The following is a 26978-nucleotide window of genomic DNA, read 5'->3' as shown; positions in this document are numbered from 1 at the left end:
TGTCTCGCTCTCTCTCATTTTTTCTTCTGTTTCGTTTTATTTTGCTGGGTAATTACTGCTAATTATGGCTGAAATCTCCAAAGAGGCCTTATTAACACCTCCAGTCATGAATGTCACACATTTACACAGCTAATAGTTTTGCCTAGAGAGAGAAAGGGATAACAGGGCAACCACCCTGTTACTTGAAGCATCTGAAAAATGATTAATCCCATTTGTTTTCTGGACAATTTTGTACCATATTATGCTGCACACAGTAGCTATTTGATGCTGTATTGATTAGTAACCTTGAAGAAATTAACAGGTTTTTAAAATTGACCAATCGTTTTGAAAAGTAATTTTGGTGATAGAAGGGGAACTGACTCTGTGTGGTGAACACACATGTGATATATAGACGATGTATCACAGAATTGTCCACCTGAAATCTATGTAACGTTGCTAACAATTGTCACCCCAATAAACTTTAATTAAACAAGAAATAAGTAAACAAATAAACAAATAGCAATTTTGTAACATACTTTGGCTAGACTGGACTGTGATTTTCCTAGTGAATTAATATGAAGTAAAGTAGTGAGACCCTGTTCATTGCCACTGAAAAAAAACCTGTGTGACTTGCCCAAGCTTCATAGCTTCTCTTTAGATTTGGTTTCCTTATCTATAAAATGGGGATAATAGAATTTGCCTTATCAAAAGTTTTTATAGTAAAATTATATATATATATATATATATGTACACACACATATATAGTATCTAGAACATTCTATAGTGTATAATGAGTGATGTATTAATTCCTTTCTTACCAAATTTTAATAAAGTTTGAATAAGTAATTATATGAAGATAATCCTAGGCTTTAAATTTCTTCTCATTTAGTTAGTAGTAGTTTATATCAATAGACTTAGTAGGGAAAAAAACAACAACTAGAAAATGTTATCAGACAGTGTACTCTATGATGATTGTGGGCAATAATTTATTTTTGGATTAATTGCTTACAGAATGAAAAGACAATAATTGGAAGAGAAAATTATTTTTTATATAAGTACCACAATGAGTTCCCCTTTTATTAACTGAATTAACATTAAACTAAGGATAAGGTAAATTTGTGGCCCTTCACCCTCACACTAATAACTTTTCATGACCTTAATCAATCAGCCCAAAACAGTAATTATCATCTCAACCATAGTCCCATTGGAGTCCATGGTTATTTTAGGGTAACTACTTATTGTTCAATTAAGACTCTATGAAAAAAGGTCAAACATTGGTCACTTCAACTCATTAAAATTTTGAAGTTTAATCCAGGTATTTTTCTACACAATTGAGGATCACATTAGTAATTAATTATAAAAAAGTCATTTACCATGAAATGAAAAGTTTACTAGTTAGCTCAGATCTAAGAACTGAATCTAAGTATATATTTTAAATTGACACACATGTCCTACTCAAGTACACCAGAACAGTAATAGTAGTTATTGCTGGGCCAGCACAAACATGAACAAGGAATGCTTTCAAAAACTTCACAGAAGCAGCTTTTTGAGTTTGAAAAACCAACAAATTATCATCCGTTCACCTTCCAAAATTATGGCCAAGTGACTCAAAACATAGGTGATATGTTTTATTTTTAACTCAGCAGAGTATGACTATTTGAAGGTTACCTCCTTTTTTCAGAGAAAGGAGAGTCGTGATTAAGTGCATAGGCTCTGGACTTAGGTCACTTTCATTGAAATCTCATCCATGCTATTTGTTAGATGGGCAAACCTAGGCAAATCTCTCAGTCATTCTAAGCCTCATCTTCCTGTGGTCTGCTTCATATGTTTCCTGTGAGAATTAAGTAAGACAACAGATGAATACTGTCAGGCACATGATAAACTCAGAGCTCTGGGGAGAACTTGCTCATCTACTGTGAGATGAGAAACTACTAAGGACAAAGAGCAGTTTTGGATTTCTTATGGCTCTATTACTGTAATAAGTGAGGAGGCTCTTGGATATTTGGTCATATTTTGTTTAATGGTGTCAGAGGCCTAGACTATGACTTCTGTTCCATTTGTAAAATGAGACTAATCATTTACCATCAAATTACTCCACTCCACATAAAATTACTCTACTCCAATCAAGAATATCTGGAGTTTCCCCTCCTAAAAATGATGTATGTCAGTGAACACTATGAGATATAGAGAGCTGGAAAGAGTGTAGCCCCATTCACACACTTAATTTACTATATTTTTAAAAAATAGGGGACACGTGTCCTGAACCAATGCCAGTAGCCAGGAAGTAGGAATGGTATAACTGATGAGGTCTGAGTTATGTTTCTTCTGGGCAGAACCTGTGAGCTCACCCACCCAAGTCACATGGACAGATGAAGATTATTATAAAGAACTGTATCTTAATGGAAAGAAAATGGGACCAAACTCAAAATATATCCATTACAGTTATCATTAGCTATTTTATTATGACTGTGATTGTTATCGTTAGGTCCCCTAGGAATGCAACCCTCAGGTACAGGTTGATTCCTATGTTTCCCTAATTTTTGCTTTAGTACAGACCACTTTTGCTTGGTTCTCTTCTCTCTCTCCTGTTTAAATATCAAGAAAATGAGAGGCAAATGTACATAAAGCACAAAGCGAGAAAATGTACACTATAATTTAAACATACAAAATAAAATATAGCATTTTTGAAACATTTAAGACATCCACATATACGATAGACAATGAAATTATGGAGAATATGAACTTTCAAGAACCTCTCGTTCACCCCTTAAGAAAAATGATGCGTTAGTTCTTTCTTGCACTATTAGAGCTGAAATACATGCCACTGTTTTACAAATTTTATTTTCCATGTGAATGATTTTCTTTTCTGAGGGTGATAATTAATTACATATACTTTTCTTTAGAATTTGAAATGTAAAACAAATAAGCAACCCATCCATACCTTTTGCTTTTTGTTAAAGAATATTGTGCTAAAGGACAAGTGGGGGTCAAATAAATATTATTAATGCTTATTCAGTCTAACCTACCTATTCTTGGATTCTGGACATCTCTATTTCTTTACTCTATAAAAATCATGTTCCTGTGAACTTAAATGTACTAATGTTCTGCAATTACTTTTGCAAAGAAACACAATAGTTTTACATTTTCCTAAAATGGAAACAATAGGAAATTAAATTTTGTGCCTATGCAGCTGAAGCCCTATTTTTATCAGAGATAAGATGCAAATGACAATAGTTAAGTGAAATTAATTATGTTAATCTGATCCTTATAGAAGAAAAATGTAAAAAAAAAATTATACAAATAATTTGTGATTCAACTTTGGAATACTGAATTCCTTAATCTAATAAATAAATAAATAAATAAATAAATAAATAAATAAATAAATAAATGCAAAATGCAAACTATATACACCCAATTAGAAATAAGAATATTTCTGCTGTGGAATATCATTTTCATTTTATTCAAGCAAAGATAGGTTGCTTTAATCTTTAAAAAAAATATTATTGTGCACATGACAGCTCTCTTTTCATTTTTCCTTCTTTTTTCCTTTAGTTTCCTATAAGACTTGCTTCAATGCTTTAGATATTATTTCATGGCTAAAAAGTCATGTCTAGACCCAGGTCAGTTTTGGTGGGCATTCTAACCATGATAACAACCAAATATTTTGGAGCTTTCATTCATTATGTTCTAGGTATTCTTCGTGTTGACGTGTGAAACATTTGCTAAATGTCTGCATCCTCAGTTCATCTGAGGACCTACGACCATAAGTGCCTTCCTTTTCCCAATACGATACGCTGCACATACAAAACTGGACTTATAAATGAGTTATCCAAGAACCTGTTGTGTGATCTTTAGTTGATCCCTACCTCCAAACCAAAAAAAAAAAAAAAAAGTTGGAGATAATTAGAGGAAGTTAAAAATTCCTGAGAGCATTTCTTTGGAAAGAATCGATAGTGTGTTATGAATTCCGATTCCCTTATCATGGGGGAGTAAAAGCCTAGTGAGGGATAGCTTTAGGAACACCATTCCCAGTAAGATCATCTGATTCATGGGCTCAGTGAAACTTAGTGGAATGCAAGAAAAGGAATTGAGCAGAGAAGATAATGGTCTTTCTCTAAAGTATGAGAAAAATGGTGGACAAGTGTCACTTCACACATGAAGGACCAGCTCTTAAAATAATGTCAGCCTATTTTGTCCAAGATTTAGACCTGGAAGGATAGAAAACTAAGGGGACCTAAGCAAAAAGAGCCTTGTGCAGGGGCAATATAAGACACAGGGCTCCAGCATTCCTTTCTCCCCTAACTTTGTTTGCTTTTCCTTACTTTCCTGACTTTCAATCATTACGACACTTAATGTCCTTAAGTTTGTGACCAAAGGGAGTACAGCTATTGACACTGATAGGATGTAGTATTTGTTTTCAAATAATAGTTTCCATCAGTGATGGTCGATGGTGTAATCTCTAATCAAAACACTCAATCACAGATCAACACACTTCTAGGATATTCATCCTAAGCATAATTTTCAAAGTGTGGCTGTATGAAAAGAGGTGACAAGAGCAGTCTTGTGGGGTCTTGTTTGTTTGTTTGTTTGTTTTGGGTTTTTCTCCCCCTTACCCTGCTTGACACTGTCATCCTCTGCCTAAACAAATTTCTACAAGCTAGAGATGGAAAAAAGTTGGAGTAGAACAGAAAATTGTTCAACATTGATCAGAAGCTCTTCAGCCTGCAGACATCCAGGGTTAGCTAGGGAGTGAGACAAAACTCCCAGACAGGTTTGAGAATTGAAGAGAAGAGAACAATTGTGCTTCACTTTTTGTCCTTCACATAACCCAGAGTCCCTTATGCATTTAGAATACGAGAGAAAAGAGCAGAATTGCCATCTAAAGAACCTGGGAGAGTCTTTCATAACCCACATGAAACACCAATACGTTGCAGTGAGCAGCCGTGGGTTTTTCCTGTGTGGTTATGGACAGCGCAGTAGATTGCACTGTCCCAGTCTTAAGTTGGGACCAGGAAACCGATCCTCTAGTGCGAGAGTGGACAGTAGAGCTAGTCACTGAGTGGGAATGTTGACTTCTTGGTGCCAGATCTCAACCTTCCATAATCTGGTAAGACAGCGACCTACTGGCTGAGTTACATCATAGAGGTTGAAAAAACAGTTCCTGGACCTTCTTTCAGGCTATCACATGGTGCAAGTCCCAGAAACCACCCTATTTTGCCCACCCTGGACTTCAGATGCCATCTCAGGAAAAAGAAGATGAGAGCAGAGACCATGAGAGCAGGCTGTGATGGAGTTTAAACCTAAAGCAACTGAGAAAAACTGTACTACATTAAGTTTTCCGCTGTCACACACAATGCTTAATTTGGATTATAGAGAAAAAAAATAAAGAAAATGACATTTCTTTGGCACCGGAATTTGTTCCCTGAAAATACCATACTTGCTAAAGGAGTTTATCAACTTTCATGTAATTGATCTATTGCTCAGGTTAATTCTTTTTATGGAGTGACTGAATATTCATGAAACTGCAGCTACACTTTAATTTTGATTCTTTATTGGTATTTGAAATCCAGACTAGACAGGCACCCACATATTCCTCAGGGAATGGGAGCTGTGCACCCTTTTGAAAGCATCTGCTGGTCTTAATAAGCTAAGCCCTAAGAAATGCATCCTTAACTGAAGAGAAAAGTCAAAGGAAATTTAGTGCCCAAGCACCATGTTGGTTAACCTCTCCTGGGAATTTAAGTGAACTTGTAGTTCCCCAATGATAGATACAGTGGACAATTAAATTCGCAAACTTTCCACTGTACACTCACACGGTGGAAAGTTCGCGAATTTAATTGTCTTAACTTTTGCGCGCGCGCGTATATGTGTGTAGTCCAAAGGACCAACTCTTATTCTAAATATCCTGCTTCATTTAGAGTAGTTATATGTCAGTAACATCACTTGATTAAGAGAAAAAAGTCTACAGTTGAAAATATGCTGTCAACTTACTGCCAGCTCCAATATTTTATAACTTTTTATAAAAAAATCTTTGGAGAATATTTTGCTGTCTTTGTAATGACTTTGTCTTTCTAAAAGTTAAATCCCATTTCTAAATATTCTAAAACGTTCAACAATCTATACTGCTATCTGCATTCTAAGAAGAAATGAAGGTGAGGGAGGGAAGGAGAGGGATGTTAATTGATTAAAAATATTAGTTTTGAGTGGGTAATTGCAGAGGATGTCAAAGCTTAGTTCTACTAAAAGGTTCAGTGCCACATTACACACTGTATTAAACAACATAAGTAGTATTAAAAATTAACATCAACTCAATATTAAGACCCAATTACATTGTCAATGAAGATGATAACTGGGAGAATTTAAAATAAAATTTGCAATAAAGGAAACAATTGAAGGGCTTCTACAATATTGAGTTTTTTGCTTCAATTTTTATTTATAATTAACTTATAATAATCACTATTATCCAAAGAAATGTGGCTAAGGGAGAAAATACATGTGGAACATAGTTATATGTGAACTGAAAATTAATGATGTCACAGATGCAGACTAGTATATTTCCACCCCACCCCAACCCCCCAATTCTAAGACTAAGTATGTCAGCCAACTTATAAATTATGGAGGACAGAATATCAGGTTATAGGCAGGATGTGACACTGGCAATTTAAAGAATGCTCAAGGCTGAGATGTATACAGAGTCAAGATTACAAGCCATAACCAACTGCATACATTTGAGAGAAAGGAGGCATGAAGAGGAGGGTATGGAAAATCATTAGCAATGAACCATGTTTATACTTTTTCCTATATGTTAATCTGCCAACTTGCTTACAAAACACAGAGTTAATGTTAAACAGTCATCTTATTTCTTAATATTATGATCACTTCAATCATTATACTTCTATTAATCTACTAGTTATAATAACTAGTACTTATTGAATACTCACTATGTGCGTGATGATATGTTAACATATTTTTGTATAAATTGAGCCTTAAAAAAAACAAAAGAAACAGATGAAGTAAAGATTATTATTATTATTCTTTTACAGAGAAGATGGAGACTTAGGTGAATTTACCTGCCCAGTTCATACAGTTAGAAAGTGAAACAGTTGGCATGCAATCCTACATCTACCTGTTACCAATGCATAAAACTCTAAACACTATTTTTTTACTTTATTTTTTATTTTGTGATATTATTTATGCATAAGTTTCATATATACTACTATTTATATGCAAGTAAAAACTATAATTTAATGTAATATATACTACTATATATACTATACTATATATTATGCATTTAAAGGTATATATACACTAAGTATATTATATATACATTACATAAACATACACTTCTATTTATATATGAGCTGTACATACATTTAAAAACTTAAGAGAGAAATAGAGATCTTGTTCTCCAGCATATTCCAGTTAGTATCATTTCCCTTCTGTTTCCCGTTCTCTAGAATAAACAAATATATCAGCTATTTTATCTATTTTTGAAAATTTCTTCTATACTTTAAAATAGTATACTTCTATTGCTATTTCTTATTTTTATTTTTAGACATTCAGTGTAGATTATTTACTAAGAATATGAAGATTTAACTGTTGTATATTGTGTACTCAAAATACAGCTCTATATCCCTTCTTCTTGCTTGTGGCTAAGGGAGAAAATACATGTGGAACATAGTTATATGTGAACTGAAAATTAATGATGTCACAGATGCAGACTGATATATTTCCACCCCACCCCAACCCCCCAATTCTAGATGGTTCAGAGATGGTGACATTTCTTTCCTTATACAATATATTTTTATTTTTCTTGGAGTTAATAATTTACTCCTAAGTTGCTTAGATTTGTATATTATTTTCTCTAATTCAATTCCAAAATTTCTGGAAGAAATGTATTGTCAATACAGACACATTATGTATACATTAGGTACAATGTACTAGTTCACGTCACATTTTATTTTCTCAGAAGCACTGACTGTGACATTGTCTTCAGCAACAATCGGGAATGGATGTTTCTAGGGCTTTTCCACAGCTGTACTTCTGGCAGCTCCTTTAAATATTATCCTGATTATGTTTTATCATTAACATTTTGGAAAATTCTTGACCAGTAAAACATCAAATATTAGACTGGTCCCATTCTCTCTGTTGTCTTTCTAGGACTTCTATTAGATGTATGTTATAAATTTCAACTATGTCCCATATGTTATATTTTCCTTTCTTTGCTTCAAAATCATTCCAATTCACTAATTCTCCCCTCTGCAAATTTAATCTCCTGTTTTATTAAGTTCTTAATGTCAGTTACATTTTTCTGTACTATAATAGAATTTCAATTTGATTCTTTTTTTTCTTTTTTGTGTATTCCTGTCAGCTATTTTTCTTGAAAATGTTACTTTAAATCCCATATCTGATACAGTCAATATAGGCAACATCCGTGGCCCTATTTCTGTAGCCCTTTCTTTTTTCTCATGTAATTTGTGTTCACATGATGCATGCGCTCTGTTCTTTGCTTGTAGGTTTTTCCTACTAAACCTTGCCTGGCATTTGTGGTAGGTCTCTGTTGACTCTATTGCATAACAATAAGCTCATCCGTGTGATTAATATATACTATGCTTTGGTATCTCTTCCATTATCAAATGACCATTTAACTGCAATTACGTCATTTAAAGTTCATAAATGACAACTGTTCCTATTGACTTCTCCTGTAAGAGGTGACTCACTAATGCAATGTTTAGATGGCAAATTACACAGGCCAAGAATATATAAACTCAATATATAAATACCCTCACCATAATATGTGAAGAACAATGCTCAATTGAAGATGCATAAACTAGAGACTTAGAAAGATTTAGAAACAAAATCTTCCAAGAGATTTAGAAATGTATGAGGTAGAATTTCAAAGCTGTGTATCAGGTAAAGAATAAGACACACTTTCCAGTGGATCTAAAATATTGTTTGTCATTTAACTTTCAAATTCTTAAAGACAATTAAACAGTGACTCAGTTTAAAATATTTCATACAGAAAAATAAGTGGTTTCTATCATTTCTTGTAACAAATTTATTAAGTCGATGTTTCCAATGCAGAAGTGGATAGAAGAAGGCACACCCCTTTCCCCTGAATGTAATTAAACTTGGTTACCTGTTTTTGTTCTACTATTTTTCACATCTTATGCCTCATCAATAACATTTTTTTCAGGTGTGTTTGTAAGGTAAAATAAAGCAAATTATAGGGCAAATATCTGAATAAAGATGAATCTTGATATACAGTGAATCTTAGAATTTTATTTTAAGTATTTTCTCACCAGTTGAATATTGTACAACCAAAACTACATTGGAAATTCACCAGCTCAAGCCCAACAGTCGCTCCATCATCACAGCCCCTAGGCTTTTCTCTAATAAGCCCACTCACATATACTTCCAGCAGTTGAGTTAATTTCTTACTGAGATTCAATTCTGTATTTCTTAAAGGTATGTATATAGGTTGTGCTTGTTATAATAACTATGCATTTTAAGTAAAGATCATTTAAAACAAACATGAATGCAAAAGTAAAATGATTACTATAAAACTAAAGTCAAAAATTGATAAATACAAAAGTCACTTTAAAAGAAATAAGTATTGGGTGAGAAAACTGAAAGTTCACTAATAATATCTTATACATCTAGAACACTGGTGCACTCAAACTTGTAGCCATCTTTAGGTTCACACACATATACATACACACACGCATACAAATAAGTAAAAAAGAATACAACAACATATTACTGAGAACATTGCCTATTTTCTATTATCTTTTCTGAGTTTTTTTCTAAAATTACATGCATTACTTTTATAAGAAAAACTATATTTTACTGTTTCTAAAAATTAGTATTTTTAGATTTACTATTTTTTTAATCTGAAATTTGTATTATATCCATTGTTTGTGTATTTTCTGTTAAAGGTCAGTATTTGCCACAGTATAATTGACAAAATTATAGAAGATGGAAAAAATATTTTAGGAATTATTTATATATTTTTGCATGTTTGAAGGTATTAATATAACATATTTATATAAATTATTTGCACAATTGGTTTTAGATGGCTTACAGTAATTACTATAGTAAATATGTTCAGGGAAAAATTAAGATAAAGTATGTTCAGGAAAGCATAGGGCTGACTACAGAAATACACATGCCATTTGACACTTTCCAATTAGTAGAAGGGGGTCAACATATTTGATTCTAAGCTTTGTTGCAAGTAAAGCAAAGAGCAAAACACCACCAATTACTGTAATCATGGCTCTGAAGGACTCAGCTATGGAAAGGAACTGAGATGTCTAGTGATTTCAATCAGTAGTATATAAAAATAACACTGATGGTCTACATCATTGTCACAACAATTATTATCACTCCTTTCCTATTGATAAAGGTATTTCTCCAACTTCTACAGCAATGGCTGAAATAAAATTTTTACACTAAAAATTTGTACTAGACTTCATACAGTAATACATGACAACAGTATTATTAATATCCATACAGAGCAGCAACCCAAACACTGAAGTACATGCAACTAACAGAAAAAAAGAAATCAACGTTTGTAATTAGTGTTGTGTTTAAGCTTTAAAATTTTTCAGTTATCTACTGTATGGTACAGCGATTGATTCAACCACATATTCATTTAAAATCATAAGTACGTGGAGAAATTACTTTTAGAGTCACGTTAACTCTTAGGACTTGCAGTTTTTTAAATACAGTTCAGAGTGGGAATCTTATAATATGAAGTAACATGAAGTAAAAACCTCCAAAAGTGTGTACTGTTTCTCAAAACTAAAAATTTGTTAAAACAACGCTTACCACAGAATGACAAGTGAGAAATAAAAGACACACACACACACACACACACACACACACACACACACACACACGACTTAAAAAAGAACACATCTATTCTGTCTATGCTTCCTATGGCGATTATTACTAAAAATGTAGGTCAATTAATTTCTTCTGATAGCTTTTTACTTTGCCAGGCTCACTTAGACTGCCAGATTCTATTCAAGAAATTCATTAGTGAAAACAAGAAAACCAATTTTTGAGTAATTCTCTGCTAAAAATAATGACAAAAAGGAACTTTGCTGTGCTCTTAATTCTTTTCCCTATTTGAGATCATCACACGCACGCATGTCAAAGCATCAGGCACCATGCTATCAGCTTCATTGTACTCTGACTTCTCCATTTCATCCATGTCATCCCACAACATCTCTGATAAATGTCTCTTCCTTTCCTTTCATAATTGCCACAAACCAAGTTCATGTAAGACCCAGTGAAACCTCCTTCCAACTTCTGTCTTTATTTCAGATCAATTCATAAAGCTCATCAATTCACATTAGTCACATTTAGCAGTAAAAGGTTTATGAGGGCAGTCCCTAATATATACATATATATATATATATATTAGTATATATAATAGTAAATATAATAGTATGTATGTATAACATTGTATATTGAAGTACTGTGCTAATAAATTTTTCACATGCTTAAACAACATATATAATAGATACATTTGAAGAGTGAGATGGAGATAAAATAATATTTTAAATTGCCGCCTAAGCATGGTTACTAATTTGTATCACTAATAATACTGGGTATTTATATATACAACAAATTGTTTTGGGTCGACTTATGGACAGATTGTATCATAACAGTTTGCCCTCTATAGGTTGGTGACCAACAGTTTATAATTAAATCTGTGTCATCACTGTCATTTTCCTATTGATTGCTTGTGCTTGAATTATTAGAATGCTAATAATTCAACTATTTTTTAAAACAGCCATCCATTTTGTGGCATTAATCTTAGTTAAAACTGGATAATACATGAATCCACTAACCAGGTAAACATAATTGTCAATAAGCAACAGTTAACTGAAAGCTAGAAGGAGTGAGGGGCGTCTTGCTCTTCCCACAAATTTGAAATCTCCGTACTTTCCTAAGAATGTATTACTGACCATGTATGACATGGAATCATATGACACACAGACCAAATTCCAGTGCCGGATCAACCCACATAGTAAGCATAATAAAGTTCATTATTTGAATACTGTAGATTAAAAACAACTGTAAGAGGAAGTTCTAATAGTTTCTTCACTATCCCAATGGAATGTGATGTCCATGCCCTGGTTATGCATACATAGATCTAAAGCACAGGTTTGATCAGAATCCTCTACTTCCTGAAATTTGGGGGGCTCTCCACTGCTTTAGCAAATTACATACGTATTCAAGATAGTGCACATTATAATTCCAACCTCTACTTCCTGATTAAATTTTATATGTGTACCAGGTGTTCTAATCACTTGGAAACACATTTCTCAAATACATAACATAGCCACCCCCCCATCAATGGGTTTCTGTTCAAGCTATAAATTCCATCTAAAATATTACTCTGATTCCCATTTCCATCTGTTGAAATCCCTCCCATTCTTCAAAGATCATCTCAAATATTATCTCAACAGAACTTTTTTTTTTAATGTATGCTAAATAAATAAATTTGCAACGTATACTTCATTTTGGTCCTATTTCTCTCATAGAACTAACCATGAACTAATTCAAAGAAGGTGTGGATTAACACAGAGCATAACTGGTCTGTCAGCATTCAGTGAGATGGAGTTGACCGGGAAATGAGGTGGGATCTTTTCTTGGCTCTTATTAATGCTGAGTCAGGCAAGCAGTTGAAGGTCAATGCTAGGAGACTCAGGTTCCGAATTTTTGAAATCGTGTGACTTCAAACTGCAAATGTTCAGTGAACTAAGAAGCATTCTACTGATAAAATTAAATAATGATACTTTCTCCTCTGAATTAAAAAGAAATACATATGTATTTCTTTTTAATACATATTAAATACGTATTTTATATATATATATATATATATATATAGTTTTTTCCTTAACTTTAATCTTTTTATCCCCCCCACACACACAAATATTTTTCAAGCCTTTGGTACCCTAACGCTTACACGTACCTAGAATACATAATTTCTCTCTCAATTTGTTTTATTTACTTGAGGTTAACTACAGTTATATTTTATTGTGTTTCTCAAAGTGGAAAATGATTTCTAGGGATGAACAACTGCAAGGGACCATATTCCACATTAGTAACTGGCAACTTTTTCTCTAAAGGGGCAAATAGTAAATGTTTTAGGCTTTGTAGGTCAAATGGTATCTGTTGTAACTACTCAGCTCTGATATTATAAGTCATACATATACAAATGAGACTAATAAATTTTAATACATCTTCATCTATAGACACTGGAGTTTCAATTTAATATGCTTTTCACATGTCCAGAGATATTTCTGTGATTTTTTTGTTTTCCGTTTAAAAGTCTTAAAAACCACCCATAGCTCAAGGACTATACAAAAACATTCAGTGGGCTTATTTTGAACCATGGCCCATATTTTACCAGCTTCTATCCTAGCTCGGAGTTCCAAATTGTGTTGTGTTTCTGTCCCAGGCGCCTACTTGTGGGGCAAACTAGACGTGAAGAGGATAACACTTCATCTCAGGGCATTAGCACTTTTTACTTTTTTTCTTTTTAATTTGGAGATACATGTGGAAATAGATTCCGGTGCTAACTGTTTTCTTTTACTTATCTTTTTTTATTTTTCTAACGCCACAATTCAAAAAGAGGAGAAAGAACTTCAGGAACTGAATAAGGTGAAGTCAGGAACACAGCTAGGAAACTTACTTGAAGGATAAGCTTCATTAACCCTACTATCTGGTGTAACTGAAATTGCTAGGCCAACGGGAGAGACACAGCAGCAGTCAGAGTAGTTTGGACAAACAGAATAACTGGTTAGAGAAGCTACTCTAGCAAAGTAACTAGAGTAGTAGGAAGAATAACTGGGTCAACTGGAGTAGCTTAGGGAGTACCTGGAACAGTTTTAGCAATTGCCTAGGAGTCATTTTGGAAAAGTGAATTTTGGGGGATAAAATGTAGAGAAAGGAGACTGTTTGTTTGTTTAACATGGGGACCCAAAACTTTCTGTGTTTGGTTTTAAATGAACTTAGTCCTGGCATCTGAAAAATCTTTATTGAAATTCAACCTACCAAGATTGTACACTCTTTGTGTGCAGGCTCAACCTTAGTTATTATCATATATTCTGTATGCCTATTATTGTATTTTATATACTGTAACGCTTTTAATTTTGATGAGCGAAATTTCTGAAGGTGATTGAATAAACTGTTAGAACAACTTAAAGAAGGTTTGTGCAATAGGACCCAATGTGATGGTGAACAGGACCATACTGCTAAGGGAATCCATTATCGCATTTGAAATAGAATAAAAGACCCATCTTCTTATTTTTGTTCATATGAATCAAGGTAATTCTAAATGACAATGAACCTTAATTTCAAAAGCTCACTTACTTCTACTGTTTCAGGAAATATTCTCAAGGCTGATATATAAGAGGAGCTATAGTTTGAATTTATAGCAGCTATTTGAATATCCTTTCTATTTTCTAAATGCTAACTGAGGTCAGGCTATTAAACTGGTAAAATCTAAGAAATTACCCTGTCCATTGTAATACAGTTGAAGATACCTTGGCTGAAGAATTACTAAGTGACAGACAGAATCTCTTTTCTATCTGTGATTAAAGTGAAGGGGGGACAGAAAACAGATCTGGCAGATTAAAAAAAGTAGGAGAGCGGGGGGAGAGGAAGAACGGAAAGAGAAAAACAAATAACAAATGTGGAACAAAACACTGACTGTTTACTGTATCTCAAAACACTGACTGTTTACTGTATCTTAAATCCTTAAAAACACCTTTTAAGTAAGAACACTGAGAAACGCTGAATTCTAAAAACACATTTACTCTTAAAAATACAATGCGTCTTCTAACAAAGTCAATGAACACATACAACTGACAGCTTTTGAGAGTATGTCTAGCTCACCTCCCAATGGACTCTATTTTGTCTCCCTGATTTGGGCTGAGACACAAAAGAAGAGCTTGTTGTCATTGTCTGCGTTATGCCATTTGACCTAAGACTTAAGCAAAGATGCAGAGTGAAGCCATTGAATCTGAGGTAAGGCTTCACCTTTGAGGTCACTATAGCAATTAGCACTTGTACTAGTATGTTTAAAATTACCCAATAGAATGTCATTAAAAATATAACCCCTGCAAATGAGAGTATTCTCTTATGTTTTCATTGAAATGCCATGTGATGTAAAAGAAAGTAATTTTGCAGTACCCTAGAGTCTAATTTATTTTTAACAAGTGCCATGTTGAACAATATTTCTTGACAAAAATAAGCAGTTCTTTCAAGGACAGTTTCAAACAAGACAGTATGCTCAAATAAAGGGAAAAATTTAAAGAAAGATGAATCCCAACTGACATTGAAATATTGTTGGTGAGTGCCAAAATACATGGAACGGGTGGTTTCCAAATGACAAAGGACCCACTTGCACGTGACCCTTCACATTGCTCCTTGACTAGTAATTCTTCCCTTTCGCAATTTTTTGGCCTTTACTTTAAATATACTAGATACATGTAGAAAGACATAATTTTGTGTATACTGGGTTGCTCACAAGAGCGTTCACTGCAGTAGAGCTTCCTTAGAAAATTTACAGAATATTCCTCAGTCAATTGCAATTCTGATGTTCCACATGGTTACAACATCTTTATTTCATTAGCACCTAATTCACAAGCACAAACCATTTTACATTATCAGAATGGATGTAGGGAATAATTATAATTTAGATTGAAATCTTTATCTCCTACTTCCATATTTTTAACACATCCAAGAAAAGAAATTAATAACGTATTGAAGAGGATTATAAAGAGATTAAAAAAAAAGACTTTTCCAATTTAAATAAAGAGGTGCCTCAACTTAAGTGATTCATTTCTACTATTTTACCTGTTGTTGCACAGATGTGCAATACCTGCTGTATTGAACTGTCTGGTTTATAATAGGACAGTGGCAACATTGATAAAACAATCTGTACCTATTTCAGTATGTTTTCTCATTCAGCCTCTCATCATAACCTTTGGACATTTAGTTTAGCTCTTCAAATTTTGTTTTCTATTTTCTAAAAGGAGATTATTTTACTTGATTGATGGCATTAAATTTGCGGCCTATAAAAACAAATATCAAAAGGAAATATTTTGCTATAATGCAAATACTAAAACGATTTAAGGTTTGGTATCATTTACCAGAACTATCTCAATCGGATTAAAAAATCTAGTCAACATGGTAAAAATACTGACCCAGCCCCACCTACTACCCATGGGCAGATTAACTGATTGAATAAACAGAATAACCACTGGCTCTGGACTTCACCAGAAACAACTCACATGATTTGGATGTGCTGAATTGGTCCTTATTCAAGATTAACTTTCAGTTTCATGCCGTTAGCACGCCCATCATTTGCTCCCATTAGCCCCACTGATCCAAATCTGAATGAGAGGGGTGCATGCTCTGGCATAAAATACAAAATGAATGTCTGCCTGAGACCATCTTCCAACTCAAGTTCAATTCATCTCTCCATATGCTGAATTATAGAGGCTTATGTTTACTCCACTTCCAACTCACATTTCTCAGTTACAACATGACCCCAAATGGGTATGATAAGGCTGTTCAAACTATTCTTTGCACGGGCATGCTAATCTTCCTATTATTGTTTGCATGGGCTTAGAACTATCCCTATGGAGTACCTAATATTAAGCAAGTACATCATATAATCTGCACTATTTCTCCAATAAAAATCAATCTCAGTGTTTTTTTCTGTTGTTGTTTTTTGGCATTATCATGTACTTTTAAGGATCTGAAGATGGAGCAGACAAAGTGAAACTTTCACTTATTCAAAATCTTAGTAGCTTATTATTTAAGATGACACCAACAAAAGCTTTGGGGAGGGGATATATGTAATTATCTTTGACAAGCATGTCTCAAGATAAGTGTATTTTTTTCCCCATATAATTTACATGTTGATAAATCACCATTCTCAGAAGAAGCCCTTCACTGCATTTGTATAAGTAGCTCTGAACAAATAACAATACAAAAAATGAAAGTGTCTCTACCTTATGGGAAATTACTGCAGGTCTTTCCCCCAGACTTCATGTATCTGCAACATAAGAAAAAAAAGAAAGGGTAAATAGTTATTTAAATCATATATAAAGTAGTATGCGTCAAGTAAGCAAAAATGACATATTGCACTCTGTTCTCAGCAGAGATCCATTTCTAGTGGGGGAAAAACAGAAAAAAAGGTATCATCAGAGAGTTGTTCCATTTGATTAAGAATAAAATGAATAAAACATAGTAAGTTGATGATAATATTTAGGGTAGTCATGAGATGAAAATATCCAGACATGCAACATAAACTAATCTAAGCGTCTAAGATAAGTTACAGACATGTGGTACAGGATAATCTATAGTACAAAGAAATTTTTCTCACCATCAAGATGAACTGGAGATTCCATATATCCATATCATATAATGGTATTCACCATTGCTTCCTTATTTTAAAATACATTTTTAGATGTAATTTACAGTGTTAATGTTGGAATACGTAAGATATTCTATAGCATTTAGTCACTAAGTTTCAACTGATTCTCATAGAGCAGCAGAATGTTATGGTTAAATGGAACGTTTTGGCATACAAAGCATTTTCATATATTGTATGATTTGATTTTTAGAAAAACTCAGTGAGTGGTACAGAAATTTAGGAAAACAGTTTGGAAAAAAAAAAAGGTAGTGGTCCCTTAGAGGAGACAAACATGGTAAGCCCCCTATGATTGCCTCAGTAGAGAAGGTTAAAAGGCAGGGATAAGAAACCCATTGAGATCCTGGTGGGCTCCTTGAGTAGAGGAGACAGAGCTGGAGATTTGGGGAAGCCGAGTTGTCTAGAGTTTGCAGGACAGACCTCCACAGAGGAGAGAGATGCACAGAGACACAGCTCTAGAGATCTTCAGAGGTTCCCCTTTGCGTATTCAGTTGAATGCTGATCAGTGCATACTTATGAAGATACGACCACCGATAGTTTTGCATTTCACCTTTAGGTCTATATAATACATTATGAGTTAATTTTTCCATGTAAAGTATGTAGAGTCTGTTTCTAGGTGCATGCTTTTTTTCATGTGGATATCCAGTTAAAGAATCATTTATTTAAAAAAAAAAAAAAAAAAAACTAACTTTGCTCCATTGTATTACCTTTACTCCTGTGTCAATAATCAGTTGACTCTATTTATGTGGGTCTATTTCTGGGTCCTCTAGTTTGTTCCATTGATCAATTTGTTTATTCTCTCACTTATGTCACATTCTTGATTATTGTGACTTTATAGTAAGTCTTAACCTTGGGTAGTGTCATTCCTCCAACTTTTGTCTTCAATATTTTCTTGACTATTCTGAGCCTTTTGCCTTTCCATATAAACTTTAGAATTGTTTCTTGACATCAATAAAATAACTAGCTGGGATCTTCTTTGGGACTTCATTGAATCTATAGATCATGTAATGAAGAACTGACATCTTGACAAAACTGAGTGTTCCTATTCATGAACATGGAGTATTTATTCATTTGTTTACTTATTATTTAATTTTAAAAAGCTATGCTTTAAACAGACTAATTAAATTGATAAACTTCTAATCAAATTGACCAAAAATATGCGCCCACATAAACAATCGACTGATTTCGACAAAGGTGCAAAGCCAGTTTTCTAGAGAAAATGACCTTTTAAAAAATTAGAACTATGACCAAAAAGTACATCCATCTATACCTTATATCATATACAAAAATTATCTAACAATGAACCACAGACCTCAATATGAAATCATTTTCTTGTAAAATTAATTATATGCTTACCATTTACTCTATAAGTCTCCCACTGAGTATTTAACCAAGCTAATATTTACAGCCACTATATTCATAAACAACCCAAATGTTTTTCAACTTGTGAGTGGATTCATATAGTGGAATAATACGCAGCAGTAATAAAGAATGCGTGCATGGAAAAAAAAAATCTTCGACGAATTTCAAATGTTTTCCACTAAGTAAAAGCAACGAGACTTAAAAGGCTATACACTATGATTCTATTTACATGACATTCTAAAAAAGGTAAAGTTAAATGGTCAGAAGACTAATAAGTGGTTCCAGAAACTAGGGTTGGAGAAAAGGTTTTACTCCAAAGGGGCACAAGGGAATTATGGAGTGATAAGATTGTTTTGTATGATTTTGGTAGTGGTTACACAACTGTATGCTTGTTCAGATCATCAAACTGTAAAATAAGTGGGATGAATTTTACTGAACACAAATTATAGCTTAATAAAAGAAAATAAAAACAAAAAATATTTTGCATAATATTACAAACAAAAACTTACTATTTAAAATATACTATTTACAATAGTACCAAAAATATAAAATATTAGGAATATGTTAACATAATATGTGCAAGACCTATGCAATAAAACCTGTCAACCATTGCTGAGAGAAATTAAGGAAAGCATTTACCCAAGAGAAAGGAAAACACAAATTCTCAAATACTGGAACAGAAATGTTAGCAATTTTACTCATTGCAATCTAAAACTGGAAAAGTAACCCCATACATCAAAAGTATAGAATAGAGAATCCTAAAACAGACCCACACAGATATAGACCCTAGTAACAGAGTAGAGCAATGGATAATAACAATGTTTTCAAATAATAGAGAGGGACAATTGCATATTACCAAGGGAGAGGAGAAAAACACTTGCTCCCTACTAAATGCAATAATCAATTCTAGATTAATTAAATACTGAAATGCAGAAGACTAAATAAAATAATTGTTTTTACATGATAATACAGAATATTTTCATGATTTCAAAGTAGTAAATCTTCTGAAATAGGACCCCGAAAGTACTAATCCAAGATAGACTTATAAAATGGAGCACACTAATATAAAGAACTTCCATTCATCAAAATATGTCATTAAAGATGTGAAAAAATAAGCTACATTGTAAAAAAATAAATTTCCAAAAAATTTTACGTCTAGCGGACTCACATCCAGAAAATACAACTCACTTCTGCGCATCCATAAGAAAATGAAATCCTCCTGCACCAATTGCCAAGGAAATTAACATAATACCCAAATGACCAGTACACATGCAAAAACTTGTTAAACTTTATTAACAAGCAGAAACATACAGAGTAAAACTATCACCCTTACTAAAATACATGGAAATTTGTATTAATATAACTCCACAGAAAGACAAAATTTAAAAGACGATAATACCAAGGATCTGAAACAAAGAACCCTTCATATACTGATGGAGAGAATGTAAACTGGCACAGCCAGTTTGGAAAACAGGTTGGTATCAGTTACTAAGGTTGAAGATAGACCTGTTACTAGATCCAGAAATTTCACTCCGACTGAACAGATATCTTTGCATATGTATATCAAGAAATACATACAAAAATGAGTAAGAGCTGAAACCTGGAAATGACTCAAATGTCTACCAGAAGAACAACGTTAAAACAAATTTTAAAGTTGTTAAAAAGTATATAAAAAAAAAGTTTAATTCGTTTAAAATCTCACCATGCAGCAGTGAACAAACCACGGCTATACAAAGCAAACATGGGTGAATCTCACAGTCATATTTTTGAGCAAAAGAAAAGTAGATAAGATGATAGCCTCTTTGTTTTCATTTACATAAAGTACAAAAAATAAAGGAGAAACTAACTTACAGTACATGGATGCAAGTTCAGAAAATATATAATATAAGGAAAAGTAACAAAATCATTATCATTAGCATCAAAATATCAACTACTCTTGGTAGAGAGAAAGCATGTGCTATGAAGGGAAATTCTGGTATGTTGGGAATGCTTGTGTGTGTTTTTTAACTTCATTGGGTGTTATAACGTTCCCACTTTGCCATAAGTTATTGGGTTGCACAAAATGGTATTTTCCTTTTTTTGCATGTTTCACAATTTAAAAAAACCTTAAAAATGATTTTAACCATGGATAAACACAGTTAAATGATGCTCCATTAGTGCTTCATGTTTAACATGTTTTAAGAAGAAAGTCAAAACTTTTTCCCTCCAAATCAATTCCCACATTGGACTCCTAAAACTGCCCATGTCACCATCACTTGCTGACATTTCTAACTGGAAATACATGCTCCTTATATTGTCGAAGCAGAAAGATGATATATTTTAGAATCTGAATGATCACGGTTCAAATCCCAGGCCCTCCCTTTGTTATCTGTGTGGCCACAAACACATTAGCCTCAGTTGCTGCATACGGTAAATGGAGATGGATACTACAATCCCTTAAAATTAAATGACATCACAAATAGACCACATTAACCCACAGTAGATATGTTTAAAATGTCGATCACTAATTTCTCTGGATGTATACCCTATATACAATCAGACTTTTCTAACATCAGTTGTCTCTTGGCACTGTATTTGGGAAAGAGAAGCCCTGACAGCTGGGACCTAACATGGCACTGCTAATTAGGCTGGGTGTCCTGTTGAACATCAGACAAGACATTCTGTGACCATGAAGCATCAAATAGATAGATAGGTAGATAGAATAGATAGATAGATAGATAGATAGATAGATAGATAGATAGATAGATAGATAGATAGATAGATAGATAAACTTCAGAATCAGATCAGAACTCAGACAAAAACTAGAATATTTGTCAAATAACGGAAATGACCTAATAGCCCCCTATTTTTGTTAATGTTAATGATTACTGTTTCTGTACCAATTGCAGCTTCAGGGATGCTTCATATTTCCTGCTTTTTGAATAACAATTGCTAGGATACCCAATCATGGAATTATTTCCATCTCCTTGAAATCTTCCCCAAATCACCTAAAACAAGCTCACATCGTCTCATAAAACCCTCCTGTTCTGACACCCTCTTACTAGACATCACAGCTCAGTGCGTGCAATCTCCCTCTTTGCAACTCGTCTATAAACCCAACTTTGACCTCAGATGTGCCCTTGGATGTCTTTGATTTGGGAGAATTGGCACCTCTCTTATGCGGCCCCTCTTTGGGAATCCATCTGTCTCCCCGTTTACATGTGAGATGTTGTCTCTCATGCATAAACTATTTTGGCAACTTAACTGGGATTTCTACCCCTCCCTTTTTACCTCCAACCCATACTAGAGACGACTGAATATTTATTAGTTCAAAAAATTATTTTCCTAAAAACTATTTGTCAGACACCTAATTTTACATGTCCATTTGTAATATTTAGTGAGTGAAAGACTGTCACTAGCTGTTCCCTTAAGAGACAAGATACATTCTTTGTGCTGGTGAACCAATGTAAGCTGTGATATAACTGGGTGTTCGGAGATAAAGTGACAAATGCACACCTGTAAATGGAATAGCAATGTTCTCTTATGCTTCATATAATAGGTGTCAAAATTCTCTAATTCCTTTGTTTTGTCTTAAATGAGGAAAGGTTAGGTTGTGAGTAAAATTTCTGTTTTGATAGCTTGAATCTTTGGAATAACCCCCACAGGAATTAGCAAGAAGCAAACCTAGTCAAAGCAATGTTTAGAAAATAGAAGTTTGTACCTTGTCATTATATTTCACATTTTCAACTAGACCTGCAACGAGAACACTAGCTTCTTTTTTTTTAATTCGACAGATACTTTTCATTTGTGCTTTTTGAGTATTTTTAAAATTGTATTTTACATAACGTGACACATAAATTGCACACTGTGGAAAGAATTGTCTGCCTCTCTGAATGAAACCATTTTAATCTCAAGAGTTTTATTATCTGTTAAAATCTATTTAAATATAGGCATTCAATTTTACATTACTTGACATTTATGGGGAAGCTCTTTTACAGCAGCAGGTTTCTGAACAGACAAGATCACAACAAATATTCATGATTATACGACATGCTACATTGAAAAATCTAGGGAAAGAATGATCTAATTATTCTGGACAGTTCACATATATGACTGTATCTCATAAAATTCTGGTCCAGAGGTCCACTAATACATTACTTGTGTTTGACAACTACAGTTATGACACATATAATAATAGTCTGCCTATTTTTATTTACCATAGGATAATATTAATTGAAACTATAGTGTTTTGACTATTAGGCTAAATTATTTAATATTAAACCTGGACAATAGTGACATTCATTTGTAACCTGATATTCTCAGTATTTAAGAATGTATTTTTTTTAAAGACAAAAATAACAGCAACTTTGCTAGATAAACTGGCTTAAAGACAGTGAATCCTACTTTAATTATACATCCACTATGATCTATCAATGGGCTAGAACGTATCTCATCTTTTGCGTCAATGATACAAAAATATAAATTATGGGCACCATTTTAGATATGCAGAAACTACATTTATAATTTTTATGTAACACTTGTTCAAATTGCCAACTTAAATTCGAGTTAAACAAAACTGGGAAAATGAGCTGCTACAGCTAGGGTTTTCCACCACTGACCTATGAGTCTGATGTATGACAATTCCAACTGGGATTTTTATGAACAAGAAAGAAACAAATCACCACAAGATTTTAAATTACATAGAAAAATCTACATGAAACTTCTATCCATCAAGTGGCCACTGAAAAATGAGGTAATTACCTAAAATAATTTGCATGTTAAGAGCTAATACAGTATTACAAAGTAAAGTCCAGTTGTGAAAGCAATGCATAATTTCCTGATTAATGTCTCATGCACAATATTCCTCCATGCTCTGTCAGAGCCTAAATAACAATATGGACAATCAATCAAATTAAAAAAAAAAAAAAGGACTCAGATAAAAATGAGTTTAGCTCTAATAAATCATGACTTGAACTCAGTGAATTTTAGCGTTATGACAACTAATCACATTATATCATGTTTTTTATGGAAATGCACTTAAATTTTAATTGGTATAATCATAGATTTTTAGTGATTCAGGATTAGTGTGTGAGAAGAAAAAAACATATTTTTAGTTTCTAAAATATCATCTATTAAGTTACTGAAGAAAACTGCACATTAAAATAACTCTTAGCTCATGGTAAAAATGGTAGTTAGTCAGAAAGACTAAGAGTGTTATTGGACTAATATGGTCAAATTTCTCAGTGCTCAGTGTTAACATTTCTGCTTAAAGTAGAATTAATCTCCTGTGTCAGCAGAGGCAGGTGTGCCAATAGACAAAGTACTATCATGGTAGGGTAAGTCCTGCAAATAGATACACAGGCAATTGGTGACCTCTGATTGGAGGCACTGAATGAATTCAAAATAGACTTTCTTTCAATCTTCTACTCCTCTGTCCTTGGGTAAATGGAGATATTCTTTAAAATATTAAAGCTATTTATGGAACTTACTAAAAGACAGGATTTTTCTATTTATTGGTAGGAGGGAAAATGGGAAGGAAAGGAAAGTTTTCTTGAAGCCAAAGTGCTTTTTGTTGTTTTATGGAATGGGGGGAATGAAGAAAGAAAGTCTAAGACAATGAACATGTTCATGATTATTTTGACCCAGCCAAAATATGGACTCTCCTTTTGCTTTTTATCAGGAAAGCATTCATATTTAGCAAGTGAAGAAAGCAAATTTTGAGGTCAGACAAGCTATTCAATCTGGGCCCTACTACGTACCGTGAACTCGGGTGAGTTACTTAACCTCTTTCAAGCATGTCTATTAACTCTAAAACAGGATAGTAACTAACGCTACTGGGGAGTTGTAACTACTGACTAGAACCAGTATACATCACTAGTTGTGAGAACTAAAGGGAATAATACATCTACTTTTCCTGCAGCTCCTGTTATGTAACAGGATCTCAACATGTTAACAAATTAATCCTTGTTAACCACTAGCCCCATGCTGCCACTAAAATTCAAATTAATTAAAATTAAGTAAAATTTGCACTGTCACGTGAATCACATTTCAAGGGCTCAAGAGCTGCATGTGTCTCTTGACTTTTGTATTGAGCAACACAGATTAGAACATTTCTATCATATCAGAAAATTCTACTGGATAGTGATACTAGTTACAAACTTACAGATTTGTACTGACAAACATCTGTTCATTCATATTGTGAGCCAGTGAGTACAGTGGAGAGGATGGGATCAAGAACAGACAATTTGTAGAAGATGATTAACATGCACTTTACATAAATTCATATTGTGTCAGTTTGTGCTTTCTTTACACTTAGGCATGTGTTATTTTAAGAAAAAAAAGAACAACAAAATGATGATATAACAAATATAAACCCTTTAACTTTACATCAGATTGACTCTAGTTAACTAGGAAATAATTATTCAAACTACAGCAAACTACACCAATTTAACAGCAATGTACCATGTAGAATTCACTTGAAGTAACAATTAAATATGCCTTTGAGTGATATCCCAATGTAACTAAACTTTCCAGGGCTTCAGTGACCTAAAGACTTGCAAACCTGGTGAGTAAGGCTTTTCAGATTGAAATAGTCTTATAAGTTACATATAACTACTGTGCAATTGTCAACAACTATATGCAAATATGTTTATTAAGAAATATCATGAATAAAATGCAATTATAGCACCAATTTCTCAAGTGACCATGACCTCCCTCATTTCAAAACTCGGTGGCCATTTTTTCACATTCTCATTACTATAGTCCTAGATTTCTTTGGAATATTTAATAATTCCACAATATATACATATCTCAACTTATTATGTTGCCCACCAGAAACTAATATCATGTCAATTACATCTCAATAAAAAATAATGACTACATATCTAAAAAAGAAATACGTACTTTACTAAGTTAAATAAAACAGGTGAAAAAATATTTCCCGATGAGTGATTCAAGAAAGGCTTGTAGACTACTGACAAAATAACCATTCCTGTTCCTAATAAAGGGGATAATATTGCTGAAAAATAATTAGTTTCCCTTACCTTGGCTTCTCAAACTCTTTGAAATGTTATTGCATAAATTGGAACATAGTTTCCCTAATTTATTTGACCAAGTAAACTATTTCTTATCTCCTTGTGGAAGTAGGTCTGTAAGGCGTGACCATGGGAAATGCTGGGGAGAAAGGGATATCTTATATGAGTCGTAATTCTGTCTCAGAATGGCAAGGTGGAAAATGCTACAATAAGTAAGCCTGGGAAGCTAGAAAGCTGGTATAAGATGATTATTAATGTTGAGCAATCATTTGTATTGTCCTAGTGTCATCATAAAGTCAGCAAAAATCAAGGATTATGAGGATGATCAGTAACATATAATAAGGTACAATCACATTTCACGAAAAAACTAAGACTTCTGAGATTTAGTAAGAATACGTAGTGGAAGTCTTTTTAACTGCTTTGCTTACATGAAGAAGAATGGCATCTTTTAATTTTACAAATATACAATTTATCCCATGTATTAGACTTGTACTTCTATAACTTTTTCATCCTGAGTTCATAAGAAGTTCTAGAAAAGATGATCTTACCAAAATTATTGATAGACCATGGCATAAAAGCAAAAGCTAAGCATCTGGAATCAGAATATTGCTCTAAGTGTGAAGATGCATATGAGCAGTGAAGTAGTATTATCCACATGTCGAAATCTCCTGGGAAGGAACTCAGGTTTAAGAATACAGTTTTCCAGTTCTACACCAGGAGTCAGTGTCAAAGTCATGATTAATGCATAACCGTCTGGTATCTAATAATTTGGTTATTATCATCTTTAGTTGATTTATTTATCTATTGTCAGTTACAATTAGAACTACGCCAGGCATGTAAACTCCCATTTAAATAAGTTTATAAAAAGACAAGTAAAAAGTATGCTGGTTATATGAATTGCAAATTATAATATCTATGTCAGAAAGGTCACGGTTATGGTTATATTGCTTTCTCTTTGTCCTAGAAAGTTTAAAATTTAATAAAGATTAAATGACATCTCAGTATAATTAAGAAAAACTAAGAAAAACTAAAGTTTATATTTACTCATGTGTATCTTTAGTTAACTGTTCACACTTCATTTTACCATAGTATATCAGGTTTACTAATGATTAAATTTTCTCAAAATTGGTGTTTTCCCATTCTATATAAAGCATAAAAGT

At 33.2% G+C, this 26978-nt stretch overlaps 1 long non-coding RNA gene across 1 annotated transcript in view; it reads right to left on the bottom strand.

Moving 5' to 3' along the window:
- Window positions 1–26978, bottom strand: part of LOC148758296 (uncharacterized) — a 1912057-nt gene that overhangs the window by 1385306 nt on the left and 499773 nt on the right. Inside the window, exon 4 of the long non-coding RNA XR_016021446.1 lies at window positions 17022–17065. This is a non-coding gene — a long non-coding RNA (uncharacterized LOC148758296). The remainder of the gene's footprint in view (window positions 1–17021; window positions 17066–26978) is intronic.

This window comes from Rhinolophus sinicus, chromosome 5, assembly GCF_057876585.1.
Source record: "Rhinolophus sinicus isolate RSI-liver-muscle chromosome 5, RSI-T2T, whole genome shotgun sequence".
Classification (NCBI taxonomy): domain Eukaryota; kingdom Metazoa; phylum Chordata; class Mammalia; order Chiroptera; family Rhinolophidae; genus Rhinolophus; species Rhinolophus sinicus.
This window is presented reverse-complemented; position numbering and strand designations above follow the sequence as displayed.